Source organism: Phyllobates terribilis, unplaced genomic scaffold, assembly GCF_046119375.1.
Source record: "Phyllobates terribilis strain yellow unplaced genomic scaffold, ASM4611937v1 Scaffold_3591__1_contigs__length_74597, whole genome shotgun sequence".
Lineage (NCBI taxonomy): Eukaryota > Metazoa > Chordata > Amphibia > Anura > Dendrobatidae > Phyllobates > Phyllobates terribilis.
In genome coordinates, this window is record NW_027366344.1 from 18,318 (window position 1) to 30,371 (window position 12,054).

The following is a 12,054-nucleotide window of genomic DNA, read 5'->3' on the forward strand; positions in this document are numbered from 1 at the left end:
GTTTCAGAAAAGGCATTGTAGCAAACCAAAAAAGAAATTTTAAGCGCAGCAGTGTAACCAGCGCACATACCTGTTAGCTCGGGTGAGTTTAAAAGGCTGCTGTTGATAACAAGGGCATTTGCTAAATAGATGGTGTGTGTGCAACAATATACTGAAAGGTCAATTATATTGTGCAGCTTATCTCACCACCTGTAGTTATTTAGGTGAAAGCTCCAAAATGCTTGCCTAATATGTCTGTTTATCCAAAAGGAAGTAGAAAGGGAGAGCTAGAAAGATAGCATTGCATCACATTACATGGCAATGCAATGCACAGTTGCTGAAGTTGAACCAAAATGAGCTTGTAATCTGGCTTCTGCAACTTTGAACATGAAAAATCCAATGAGGAGAAGAAAAGCAGAGCCAAAGAGTCCATCCCAAAATCCGACAAACAAGCAAAATGAACAAAAAACATTGAATTCAATTCTTTCTGATTTTAGAAACTGCATTAAAGAAGGGGTGCACCGGTCCTGGAGATACTGCAATACCAGGTCAATGCGTGGAGTGGACAGAGCAAGCTCTTTTTCCATCTCCCTGTTCTAAAAATCCATTTAATATATGGTCCCCAGATAGGGGACGTATCAGATATTAAACTGATAAGAACAGATACTACACTTGATCTTAGCCAAAAGGCCGAGAAGCGATAACCAGAATTGGTTTCAAACTACGGAGCCACCCAAGGATCCTAAAAAGTCCATTTGTGGAGATGAGCTCCTGGACTCCCGTTAAGAAGACATGTTGTCAACCTCTAGATCCCTTACATGCCTGCACTTTTCGGCTTGCTGCTGCTGCAATCCACGCGTTTTAGATCTGCATAACTCCACCTCTTTAAACACAGCACCTTCACCCCCTGCTGTTCCCACCCGCCTCAACACCGTTGGAAGGGAGGAGAACCAATTAAGGCGGGGGGTGGGGTGGAACGAGCAGCTGTCTACCCTTAGCAGGAGGGCTCCTGATTACATACCTCTCCTGCTGCTGCTGCTGCTGGCTGTCCAGCAGCAGACTGAAGGTGGCTGCTGCTGTGCACAGGTATATAAAGGCTCAGAGCCTATTATGACACGCGCAGCCAGCGTTCCATTGCCACATTCCATCTACTGCAGGCAGGATACCTGGCTGGCTGAATGTCGCTGAGAAGCTCACAGAGACCGCCATAAGCAACAGTTTAACAGAATGCCACAGACTAATCAACCAAACTTTTTGGGTTGGGTTCTCTTTTATAGTCTGCAGGCATTAAATGAAAGAAGTCAGTGTTCCAGCAGAAGGAGACAACGTTTCAGAAAAGGCATTGTAGCAAACCAAAAAAGAAATTTTAAGCGCAGCAGTGTAACCAGCGCACATACCTGTTAGCTCGGGTGAGTTTAAAAGGCTGCTGTTGATAACAAGGGCATTTGCTAAATAGATGGTGTGTGTGCAACAATATACTGAAAGGTCAATTATATTGTGCAGCTTATCTCACCACCTGTAGTTATTTAGGTGAAAGCTCCAAAATGCTTGCCTAATATGTCTGTTTATCCAAAAGGAAGTAGAAAGGGAGAGCTAGAAAGATAGCATTGCATCACATTACATGGCAATGCAATGCACAGTTGCTGAAGTTGAACCAAAATGAGCTTGTAATCTGGCTTCTGCAACTTTGAACATGAAAAATCCAATGAGGAGAAGAAAAGCAGAGCCAAAGAGTCCATCCCAAAATCCGACAAACAAGCAAAATGAACAAAAAACATTGAATTCAATTCTTTCTGATTTTAGAAACTGCATTAAAGAAGGGGTGCACCGGTCCTGGAGATACTGCAATACCAGGTCAATGCGTGGAGTGGACAGAGCAAGCTCTTTTTCCATCTCCCTGTTCTAAAAATCCATTTAATATATGGTCCCCAGATAGGGGACGTATCAGATATTAAACTGATAAGAACAGATACTACACTTGATCTTAGCCAAAAGGCCGAGAAGCGATAACCAGAATTGGTTTCAAACTACGGAGCCACCCAAGGATCCTAAAAAGTCCATTTGTGGAGATGAGCTCCTGGACTCCCGTTAAGAAGACATGTTGTCAACCTCTAGATCCCTTACATGCCTGCACTTTTCGGCTTGCTGCTGCTGCAATCCACGCGTTTTAGATCTGCATAACTCCACCTCTTTAAACACAGCACCTTCACCCCCTGCTGTTCCCACCCGCCTCAACACCGTTGGAAGGGAGGAGAACCAATTAAGGCGGGGGGTGGGGTGGAACGAGCAGCTGTCTACCCTTAGCAGGAGGGCTCCTGATTACATACCTCTCCTGCTGCTGCTGCTGCTGGCTGTCCAGCAGCAGACTGAAGGTGGCTGCTGCTGTGCACAGGTATATAAAGGCTCAGAGCCTATTATGACACGCGCAGCCAGCGTTCCATTGCCACATTCCATCTACTGCAGGCAGGATACCTGGCTGGCTGAATGTCGCTGAGAAGCTCACAGAGACCGCCATAAGCAACTGTTTAACAGAATGCCACAGACTAATCAACCAAACTTTTTGGGTTGGGTTCTCTTTTATAGTCTGCAGGCATTAAATGAAAGAAGTCAGTGTTCCAGCAGAAGGAGACAACGTTTCAGAAAAGGCATTGTAGCAAACCAAAAAAGAAATTTTAAGCGCAGCAGTGTAACCAGCGCACATACCTGTTAGCTCGGGTGAGTTTAAAAGGCTGCTGTTGATAACAAGGGCATTTGCTAAATAGATGGTGTGTGTGCAACAATATACTGAAAGGTCAATTATATTGTGCAGCTTATCTCACCACCTGTAGTTATTTAGGTGAAAGCTCCAAAATGCTTGCCTAATATGTCTGTTTATCCAAAAGGAAGTAGAAAGGGAGAGCTAGAAAGATAGCATTGCATCACATTACATGGCAATGCAATGCACAGTTGCTGAAGTTGAACCAAAATGAGCTTGTAATCTGGCTTCTGCAACTTTGAACATGAAAAATCCAATGAGGAGAAGAAAAGCAGAGCCAAAGAGTCCATCCCAAAATCCGACAAACAAGCAAAATGAACAAAAAACATTGAATTCAATTCTTTCTGATTTTAGAAACTGCATTAAAGAAGGGGTGCACCGGTCCTGGAGATACTGCAATACCAGGTCAATGCGTGGAGTGGACAGAGCAAGCTCTTTTTCCATCTCCCTGTTCTAAAAATCCATTTAATATATGGTCCCCAGATAGGGGACGTATCAGATATTAAACTGATAAGAACAGATACTACACTTGATCTTAGCCAAAAGGCCGAGAAGCGATAACCAGAATTGGTTTCAAACTACGGAGCCACCCAAGGATCCTAAAAAGTCCATTTGTGGAGATGAGCTCCTGGACTCCCGTTAAGAAGACATGTTGTCAACCTCTAGATCCCTTACATGCCTGCACTTTTCGGCTTGCTGCTGCTGCAATCCACGCGTTTTAGATCTGCATAACTCCACCTCTTTAAACACAGCACCTTCACCCCCTGCTGTTCCCACCCGCCTCAACACCGTTGGAAGGGAGGAGAACCAATTAAGGCGGGGGGTGGGGTGGAACGAGCAGCTGTCTACCCTTAGCAGGAGGGCTCCTGATTACATACCTCTCCTGCTGCTGCTGCTGCTGGCTGTCCAGCAGCAGACTGAAGGTGGCTGCTGCTGTGCACAGGTATATAAAGGCTCAGAGCCTATTATGACACGCGCAGCCAGCGTTCCATTGCCACATTCCATCTACTGCAGGCAGGATACCTGGCTGGCTGAATGTCGCTGAGAAGCTCACAGAGACCGCCATAAGCAACAGTTTAACAGAATGCCACAGACTAATCAACCAAACTTTTTGGGTTGGGTTCTCTTTTATAGTCTGCAGGCATTAAATGAAAGAAGTCAGTGTTCCAGCAGAAGGAGACAACGTTTCAGAAAAGGCATTGTAGCAAACCAAAAAAGAAATTTTAAGCGCAGCAGTGTAACCAGCGCACATACCTGTTAGCTCGGGTGAGTTTAAAAGGCTGCTGTTGATAACAAGGGCATTTGCTAAATAGATGGTGTGTGTGCAACAATATACTGAAAGGTCAATTATATTGTGCAGCTTATCTCACCACCTGTAGTTATTTAGGTGAAAGCTCCAAAATGCTTGCCTAATATGTCTGTTTATCCAAAAGGAAGTAGAAAGGGAGAGCTAGAAAGATAGCATTGCATCACATTACATGGCAATGCAATGCACAGTTGCTGAAGTTGAACCAAAATGAGCTTGTAATCTGGCTTCTGCAACTTTGAACATGAAAAATCCAATGAGGAGAAGAAAAGCAGAGCCAAAGAGTCCATCCCAAAATCCGACAAACAAGCAAAATGAACAAAAAACATTGAATTCAATTCTTTCTGATTTTAGAAACTGCATTAAAGAAGGGGTGCACCGGTCCTGGAGATACTGCAATACCAGGTCAATGCGTGGAGTGGACAGAGCAAGCTCTTTTTCCATCTCCCTGTTCTAAAAATCCATTTAATATATGGTCCCCAGATAGGGGACGTATCAGATATTAAACTGATAAGAACAGATACTACACTTGATCTTAGCCAAAAGGCCGAGAAGCGATAACCAGAATTGGTTTCAAACTACGGAGCCACCCAAGGATCCTAAAAAGTCCATTTGTGGAGATGAGCTCCTGGACTCCCGTTAAGAAGACATGTTGTCAACCTCTAGATCCCTTACATGCCTGCACTTTTCGGCTTGCTGCTGCTGCAATCCACGCGTTTTAGATCTGCATAACTCCACCTCTTTAAACACAGCACCTTCACCCCCTGCTGTTCCCACCCGCCTCAACACCGTTGGAAGGGAGGAGAACCAATTAAGGCGGGGGGTGGGGTGGAACGAGCAGCTGTCTACCCTTAGCAGGAGGGCTCCTGATTACATACCTCTCCTGCTGCTGCTGCTGCTGGCTGTCCAGCAGCAGACTGAAGGTGGCTGCTGCTGTGCACAGGTATATAAAGGCTCAGAGCCTATTATGACACGCGCAGCCAGCGTTCCATTGCCCCATTCCATCTACTGCAGGCAGGATACCTGGCTGGCTGAATGTCGCTGAGAAGCTCACAGAGACCGCCATAAGCAACAGTTTAACAGAATGCCACAGACTAATCAACCAAACTTTTTGGGTTGGGTTCTCTTTTATAGTCTGCAGGCATTAAATGAAAGAAGTCAGTGTTCCAGCAGAAGGAGACAACGTTTCAGAAAAGGCATTGTAGCAAACCAAAAAAGAAATTTTAAGCGCAGCAGTGTAACCAGCGCACATACCTGTTAGCTCGGGTGAGTTTAAAAGGCTGCTGTTGATAACAAGGGCATTTGCTAAATAGATGGTGTGTGTGCAACAATATACTGAAAGGTCAATTATATTGTGCAGCTTATCTCACCACCTGTAGTTATTTAGGTGAAAGCTCCAAAATGCTTGCCTAATATGTCTGTTTATCCAAAAGGAAGTAGAAAGGGAGAGCTAGAAAGATAGCATTGCATCACATTACATGGCAATGCAATGCACAGTTGCTGAAGTTGAACCAAAATGAGCTTGTAATCTGGCTTCTGCAACTTTGAACATGAAAAATCCAATGAGGAGAAGAAAAGCAGAGCCAAAGAGTCCATCCCAAAATCCGACAAACAAGCAAAATGAACAAAAAACATTGAATTCAATTCTTTCTGATTTTAGAAACTGCATTAAAGAAGGGGTGCACCGGTCCTGGAGATACTGCAATACCAGGTCAATGCGTGGAGTGGACAGAGCAAGCTCTTTTTCCATCTCCCTGTTCTAAAAATCCATTTAATATATGGTCCCCAGATAGGGGACGTATCAGATATTAAACTGATAAGAACAGATACTACACTTGATCTTAGCCAAAAGGCCGAGAAGCGATAACCAGAATTGGTTTCAAACTACGGAGCCACCCAAGGATCCTAAAAAGTCCATTTGTGGAGATGAGCTCCTGGACTCCCGTTAAGAAGACATGTTGTCAACCTCTAGATCCCTTACATGCCTGCACTTTTCGGCTTGCTGCTGCTGCAATCCACGCGTTTTAGATCTGCATAACTCCACCTCTTTAAACACAGCACCTTCACCCCCTGCTGTTCCCACCCGCCTCAACACCGTTGGAAGGGAGGAGAACCAATTAAGGCGGGGGGTGGGGTGGAACGAGCAGCTGTCTACTCTTAGCAGGAGGGCTCCTGATTACATACCTCTCCTGCTGCTGCTGCTGCTGGCTGTCCAGCAGCAGACTGAAGGTGGCTGCTGCTGTGCACAGGTATATAAAGGCTCAGAGCCTATTATGACACGCGCAGCCAGCGTTCCATTGCCACATTCCATCTACTGCAGGCAGGATACCTGGCTGGCTGAATGTCGCTGAGAAGCTCACAGAGACCGCCATAAGCAACAGTTTAACAGAATGCCACAGACTAATCAACCAAACTTTTTGGGTTGGGTTCTCTTTTATAGTCTGCAGGCATTAAATGAAAGAAGTCAGTGTTCCAGCAGAAGGAGACAACGTTTCAGAAAAGGCATTGTAGCAAACCAAAAAAGAAATTTTAAGCGCAGCAGTGTAACCAGCGCACATACCTGTTAGCTCGGGTGAGTTTAAAAGGCTGCTGTTGATAACAAGGGCATTTGCTAAATAGATGGTGTGTGTGCAACAATATACTGAAAGGTCAATTATATTGTGCAGCTTATCTCACCACCTGTAGTTATTTAGGTGAAAGCTCCAAAATGCTTGCCTAATATGTCTGTTTATCCAAAAGGAAGTAGAAAGGGAGAGCTAGAAAGATAGCATTGCATCACATTACATGGCAATGCAATGCACAGTTGCTGAAGTTGAACCAAAATGAGCTTGTAATCTGGCTTCTGCAACTTTGAACATGAAAAATCCAATGAGGAGAAGAAAAGCAGAGCCAAAGAGTCCATCCCAAAATCCGACAAACAAGCAAAATGAACAAAAAACATTGAATTCAATTCTTTCTGATTTTAGAAACTGCATTAAAGAAGGGGTGCACCGGTCCTGGAGATACTGCAATACCAGGTCAATGCGTGGAGTGGACAGAGCAAGCTCTTTTTCCATCTCCCTGTTCTAAAAATCCATTTAATATATGGTCCCCAGATAGGGGACGTATCAGATATTAAACTGATAAGAACAGATACTACACTTGATCTTAGCCAAAAGGCCGAGAAGCGATAACCAGAATTGGTTTCAAACTACGGAGCCACCCAAGGATCCTAAAAAGTCCATTTGTGGAGATGAGCTCCTGGACTCCCGTTAAGAAGACATGTTGTCAACCTCTAGATCCCTTACATGCCTGCACTTTTCGGCTTGCTGCTGCTGCAATCCACGCGTTTTAGATCTGCATAACTCCACCTCTTTAAACACAGCACCTTCACCCCCTGCTGTTCCCACCCGCCTCAACACCGTTGGAAGGGAGGAGAACCAATTAAGGCGGGGGGTGGGGTGGAACGAGCAGCTGTCTACCCTTAGCAGGAGGGCTCCTGATTACATACCTCTCCTGCTGCTGCTGCTGCTGGCTGTCCAGCAGCAGACTGAAGGTGGCTGCTGCTGTGCACAGGTATATAAAGGCTCAGAGCCTATTATGACACGCGCAGCCAGCGTTCCATTGCCACATTCCATCTACTGCAGGCAGGATACCTGGCTGGCTGAATGTCGCTGAGAAGCTCACAGAGACCGCCATAAGCAACAGTTTAACAGAATGCCACAGACTAATCAACCAAACTTTTTGGGTTGGGTTCTCTTTTATAGTCTGCAGGCATTAAATGAAAGAAGTCAGTGTTCCAGCAGAAGGAGACAACGTTTCAGAAAAGGCATTGTAGCAAACCAAAAAAGAAATTTTAAGCGCAGCAGTGTAACCAGCGCACATACCTGTTAGCTCGGGTGAGTTTAAAAGGCTGCTGTTGATAACAAGGGCATTTGCTAAATAGATGGTGTGTGTGCAACAATATACTGAAAGGTCAATTATATTGTGCAGCTTATCTCACCACCTGTAGTTATTTAGGTGAAAGCTCCAAAATGCTTGCCTAATATGTCTGTTTATCCAAAAGGAAGTAGAAAGGGAGAGCTAGAAAGATAGCATTGCATCACATTACATGGCAATGCAATGCACAGTTGCTGAAGTTGAACCAAAATGAGCTTGTAATCTGGCTTCTGCAACTTTGAACATGAAAAATCCAATGAGGAGAAGAAAAGCAGAGCCAAAGAGTCCATCCCAAAATCCGACAAACAAGCAAAATGAACAAAAAACATTGAATTCAATTCTTTCTGATTTTAGAAACTGCATTAAAGAAGGGGTGCACCGGTCCTGGAGATACTGCAATACCAGGTCAATGCGTGGAGTGGACAGAGCAAGCTCTTTTTCCATCTCCCTGTTCTAAAAATCCATTTAATATATGGTCCCCAGATAGGGGACGTATCAGATATTAAACTGATAAGAACAGATACTACACTTGATCTTAGCCAAAAGGCCGAGAAGCGATAACCAGAATTGGTTTCAAACTACGGAGCCACCCAAGGATCCTAAAAAGTCCATTTGTGGAGATGAGCTCCTGGACTCCCGTTAAGAAGACATGTTGTCAACCTCTAGATCCCTTACATGCCTGCACTTTTCGGCTTGCTGCTGCTGCAATCCACGCGTTTTAGATCTGCATAACTCCACCTCTTTAAACACAGCACCTTCACCCCCTGCTGTTCCCACCCGCCTCAACACCGTTGGAAGGGAGGAGAACCAATTAAGGCGGGGGGTGGGGTGGAACGAGCAGCTGTCTACCCTTAGCAGGAGGGCTCCTGATTACATACCTCTCCTGCTGCTGCTGCTGCTGGCTGTCCAGCAGCAGACTGAAGGTGGCTGCTGCTGTGCACAGGTATATAAAGGCTCAGAGCCTATTATGACACGCGCAGCCAGCGTTCCATTGCCACATTCCATCTACTGCAGGCAGGATACCTGGCTGGCTGAATGTCGCTGAGAAGCTCACAGAGACCGCCATAAGCAACAGTTTAACAGAATGCCACAGACTAATCAACCAAACTTTTTGGGTTGGGTTCTCTTTTATAGTCTGCAGGCATTAAATGAAAGAAGTCAGTGTTCCAGCAGAAGGAGACAACGTTTCAGAAAAGGCATTGTAGCAAACCAAAAAAGAAATTTTAAGCGCAGCAGTGTAACCAGCGCACATACCTGTTAGCTCGGGTGAGTTTAAAAGGCTGCTGTTGATAACAAGGGCATTTGCTAAATAGATGGTGTGTGTGCAACAATATACTGAAAGGTCAATTATATTGTGCAGCTTATCTCACCACCTGTAGTTATTTAGGTGAAAGCTCCAAAATGCTTGCCTAATATGTCTGTTTATCCAAAAGGAAGTAGAAAGGGAGAGCTAGAAAGATAGCATTGCATCACATTACATGGCAATGCAATGCACAGTTGCTGAAGTTGAACCAAAATGAGCTTGTAATCTGGCTTCTGCAACTTTGAACATGAAAAATCCAATGAGGAGAAGAAAAGCAGAGCCAAAGAGTCCATCCCAAAATCCGACAAACAAGCAAAATGAACAAAAAACATTGAATTCAATTCTTTCTGATTTTAGAAACTGCATTAAAGAAGGGGTGCACCGGTCCTGGAGATACTGCAATACCAGGTCAATGCGTGGAGTGGACAGAGCAAGCTCTTTTTCCATCTCCCTGTTCTAAAAATCCATTTAATATATGGTCCCCAGATAGGGGACGTATCAGATATTAAACTGATAAGAACAGATACTACACTTGATCTTAGCCAAAAGGCCGAGAAGCGATAACCAGAATTGGTTTCAAACTACGGAGCCACCCAAGGATCCTAAAAAGTCCATTTGTGGAGATGAGCTCCTGGACTCCCGTTAAGAAGACATGTTGTCAACCTCTAGATCCCTTACATGCCTGCACTTTTCGGCTTGCTGCTGCTGCAATCCACGCGTTTTAGATCTGCATAACTCCACCTCTTTAAACACAGCACCTTCACCCCCTGCTGTTCCCACCCGCCTCAACACCGTTGGAAGGGAGGAGAACCAATTAAGGCGGGGGGTGGGGTGGAACGAGCAGCTGTCTACCCTTAGCAGGAGGGCTCCTGATTACATACCTCTCCTGCTGCTGCTGCTGCTGGCTGTCCAGCAGCAGACTGAAGGTGGCTGCTGCTGTGCACAGGTATATAAAGGCTCAGAGCCTATTATGACACGCGCAGCCAGCGTTCCATTGCCACATTCCATCTACTGCAGGCAGGATACCTGGCTGGCTGAATGTCGCTGAGAAGCTCACAGAGACCGCCATAAGCAACAGTTTAACAGAATGCCACAGACTAATCAACCAAACTTTTTGGGTTGGGTTCTCTTTTATAGTCTGCAGGCATTAAATGAAAGAAGTCAGTGTTCCAGCAGAAGGAGACAACGTTTCAGAAAAGGCATTGTAGCAAACCAAAAAAGAAATTTTAAGCGCAGCAGTGTAACCAGCGCACATACCTGTTAGCTCGGGTGAGTTTAAAAGGCTGCTGTTGATAACAAGGGCATTTGCTAAATAGATGGTGTGTGTGCAACAATATACTGAAAGGTCAATTATATTGTGCAGCTTATCTCACCACCTGTAGTTATTTAGGTGAAAGCTCCAAAATGCTTGCCTAATATGTCTGTTTATCCAAAAGGAAGTAGAAAGGGAGAGCTAGAAAGATAGCATTGCATCACATTACATGGCAATGCAATGCACAGTTGCTGAAGTTGAACCAAAATGAGCTTGTAATCTGGCTTCTGCAACTTTGAACATGAAAAATCCAATGAGGAGAAGAAAAGCAGAGCCAAAGAGTCCATCCCAAAATCCGACAAACAAGCAAAATGAACAAAAAACATTGAATTCAATTCTTTCTGATTTTAGAAACTGCATTAAAGAAGGGGTGCACCGGTCCTGGAGATACTGCAATACCAGGTCAATGCGTGGAGTGGACAGAGCAAGCTCTTTTTCCATCTCCCTGTTCTAAAAATCCATTTAATATATGGTCCCCAGATAGGGGACGTATCAGATATTAAACTGATAAGAACAGATACTACACTTGATCTTAGCCAAAAGGCCGAGAAGCGATAACCAGAATTGGTTTCAAACTACGGAGCCACCCAAGGATCCTAAAAAGTCCATTTGTGGAGATGAGCTCCTGGACTCCCGTTAAGAAGACATGTTGTCAACCTCTAGATCCCTTACATGCCTGCACTTTTCGGCTTGCTGCTGCTGCAATCCACGCGTTTTAGATCTGCATAACTCCACCTCTTTAAACACAGCACCTTCACCCCCTGCTGTTCCCACCCGCCTCAACACCGTTGGAAGGGAGGAGAACCAATTAAGGCGGGGGGTGGGGTGGAACGAGCAGCTGTCTACCCTTAGCAGGAGGGCTCCTGATTACATACCTCTCCTGCTGCTGCTGCTGCTGGCTGTCCAGCAGCAGACTGAAGGTGGCTGCTGCTGTGCACAGGTATATAAAGGCTCAGAGCCTATTATGACACGCGCAGCCAGCGTTCCATTGCCACATTCCATCTACTGCAGGCAGGATACCTGGCTGGCTGAATGTCGCTGAGAAGCTCACAGAGACCGCCATAAGCAACAGTTTAACAGAATGCCACAGACTAATCAACCAAACTTTTTGGGTTGGGTTCTCTTTTATAGTCTGCAGGCATTAAATGAAAGAAGTCAGTGTTCCAGCAGAAGGAGACAACGTTTCAGAAAAGGCATTGTAGCAAACCAAAAAAGAAATTTTAAGCGCAGCAGTGTAACCAGCGCACATACCTGTTAGCTCGGGTGAGTTTAAAAGGCTGCTGTTGATAACAAGGGCATTTGCTAAATAGATGGTGTGTGTGCAACAATATACTGAAAGGTCAATTATATTGTGCAGCTTATCTCACCACCTGTAGTTATTTAGGTGAAAGCTCCAAAATGCTTGCCTAATATGTCTGTTTATCCAAAAGGAAGTAGAAAGGGAGAGCTAGAAAGATAGCATTGCATCACATTACATGGCA

General features: G+C 45.0%; 9 non-coding genes across 9 annotated transcripts; all 9 read right to left on the reverse strand.

The window, feature by feature from the left end:
* Window positions 1–490: 490 nt before the first annotated feature.
* On the reverse strand, window positions 491–681 carry LOC141248168 (U2 spliceosomal RNA). The gene has a single exon (XR_012311422.1). It is a non-coding gene; the product is annotated as a U2 spliceosomal RNA (small nuclear RNA).
* A 1,115-nt stretch (window positions 682–1,796) lies between these two features.
* Window positions 1,797–1,987, reverse strand: LOC141248170 (U2 spliceosomal RNA). Its single transcript, XR_012311424.1, has one exon. It is a non-coding gene; the product is annotated as a U2 spliceosomal RNA (small nuclear RNA).
* Window positions 1,988–3,102: 1,115 nt separating this feature from the next.
* Window positions 3,103–3,293, reverse strand: LOC141248171 (U2 spliceosomal RNA). The gene has a single exon (XR_012311425.1). It is a non-coding gene; the product is annotated as a U2 spliceosomal RNA (small nuclear RNA).
* Window positions 3,294–4,408: 1,115 nt separating this feature from the next.
* LOC141248172 (U2 spliceosomal RNA) lies at window positions 4,409–4,599 on the reverse strand. The gene has a single exon (XR_012311426.1). It is a non-coding gene; the product is annotated as a U2 spliceosomal RNA (small nuclear RNA).
* A 1,115-nt stretch (window positions 4,600–5,714) lies between these two features.
* On the reverse strand, window positions 5,715–5,905 carry LOC141248173 (U2 spliceosomal RNA). Its single transcript, XR_012311427.1, has one exon. It is a non-coding gene; the product is annotated as a U2 spliceosomal RNA (small nuclear RNA).
* A 1,115-nt stretch (window positions 5,906–7,020) lies between these two features.
* LOC141248174 (U2 spliceosomal RNA) lies at window positions 7,021–7,211 on the reverse strand. The gene has a single exon (XR_012311428.1). It is a non-coding gene; the product is annotated as a U2 spliceosomal RNA (small nuclear RNA).
* A 1,115-nt stretch (window positions 7,212–8,326) lies between these two features.
* LOC141248175 (U2 spliceosomal RNA) lies at window positions 8,327–8,517 on the reverse strand. Its single transcript, XR_012311429.1, has one exon. It is a non-coding gene; the product is annotated as a U2 spliceosomal RNA (small nuclear RNA).
* A 1,115-nt stretch (window positions 8,518–9,632) lies between these two features.
* On the reverse strand, window positions 9,633–9,823 carry LOC141248176 (U2 spliceosomal RNA). Its single transcript, XR_012311430.1, has one exon. It is a non-coding gene; the product is annotated as a U2 spliceosomal RNA (small nuclear RNA).
* A 1,115-nt stretch (window positions 9,824–10,938) lies between these two features.
* LOC141248177 (U2 spliceosomal RNA) lies at window positions 10,939–11,129 on the reverse strand. The gene has a single exon (XR_012311431.1). It is a non-coding gene; the product is annotated as a U2 spliceosomal RNA (small nuclear RNA).
* Between the last annotated feature and the right edge of the window lie 925 nt (window positions 11,130–12,054).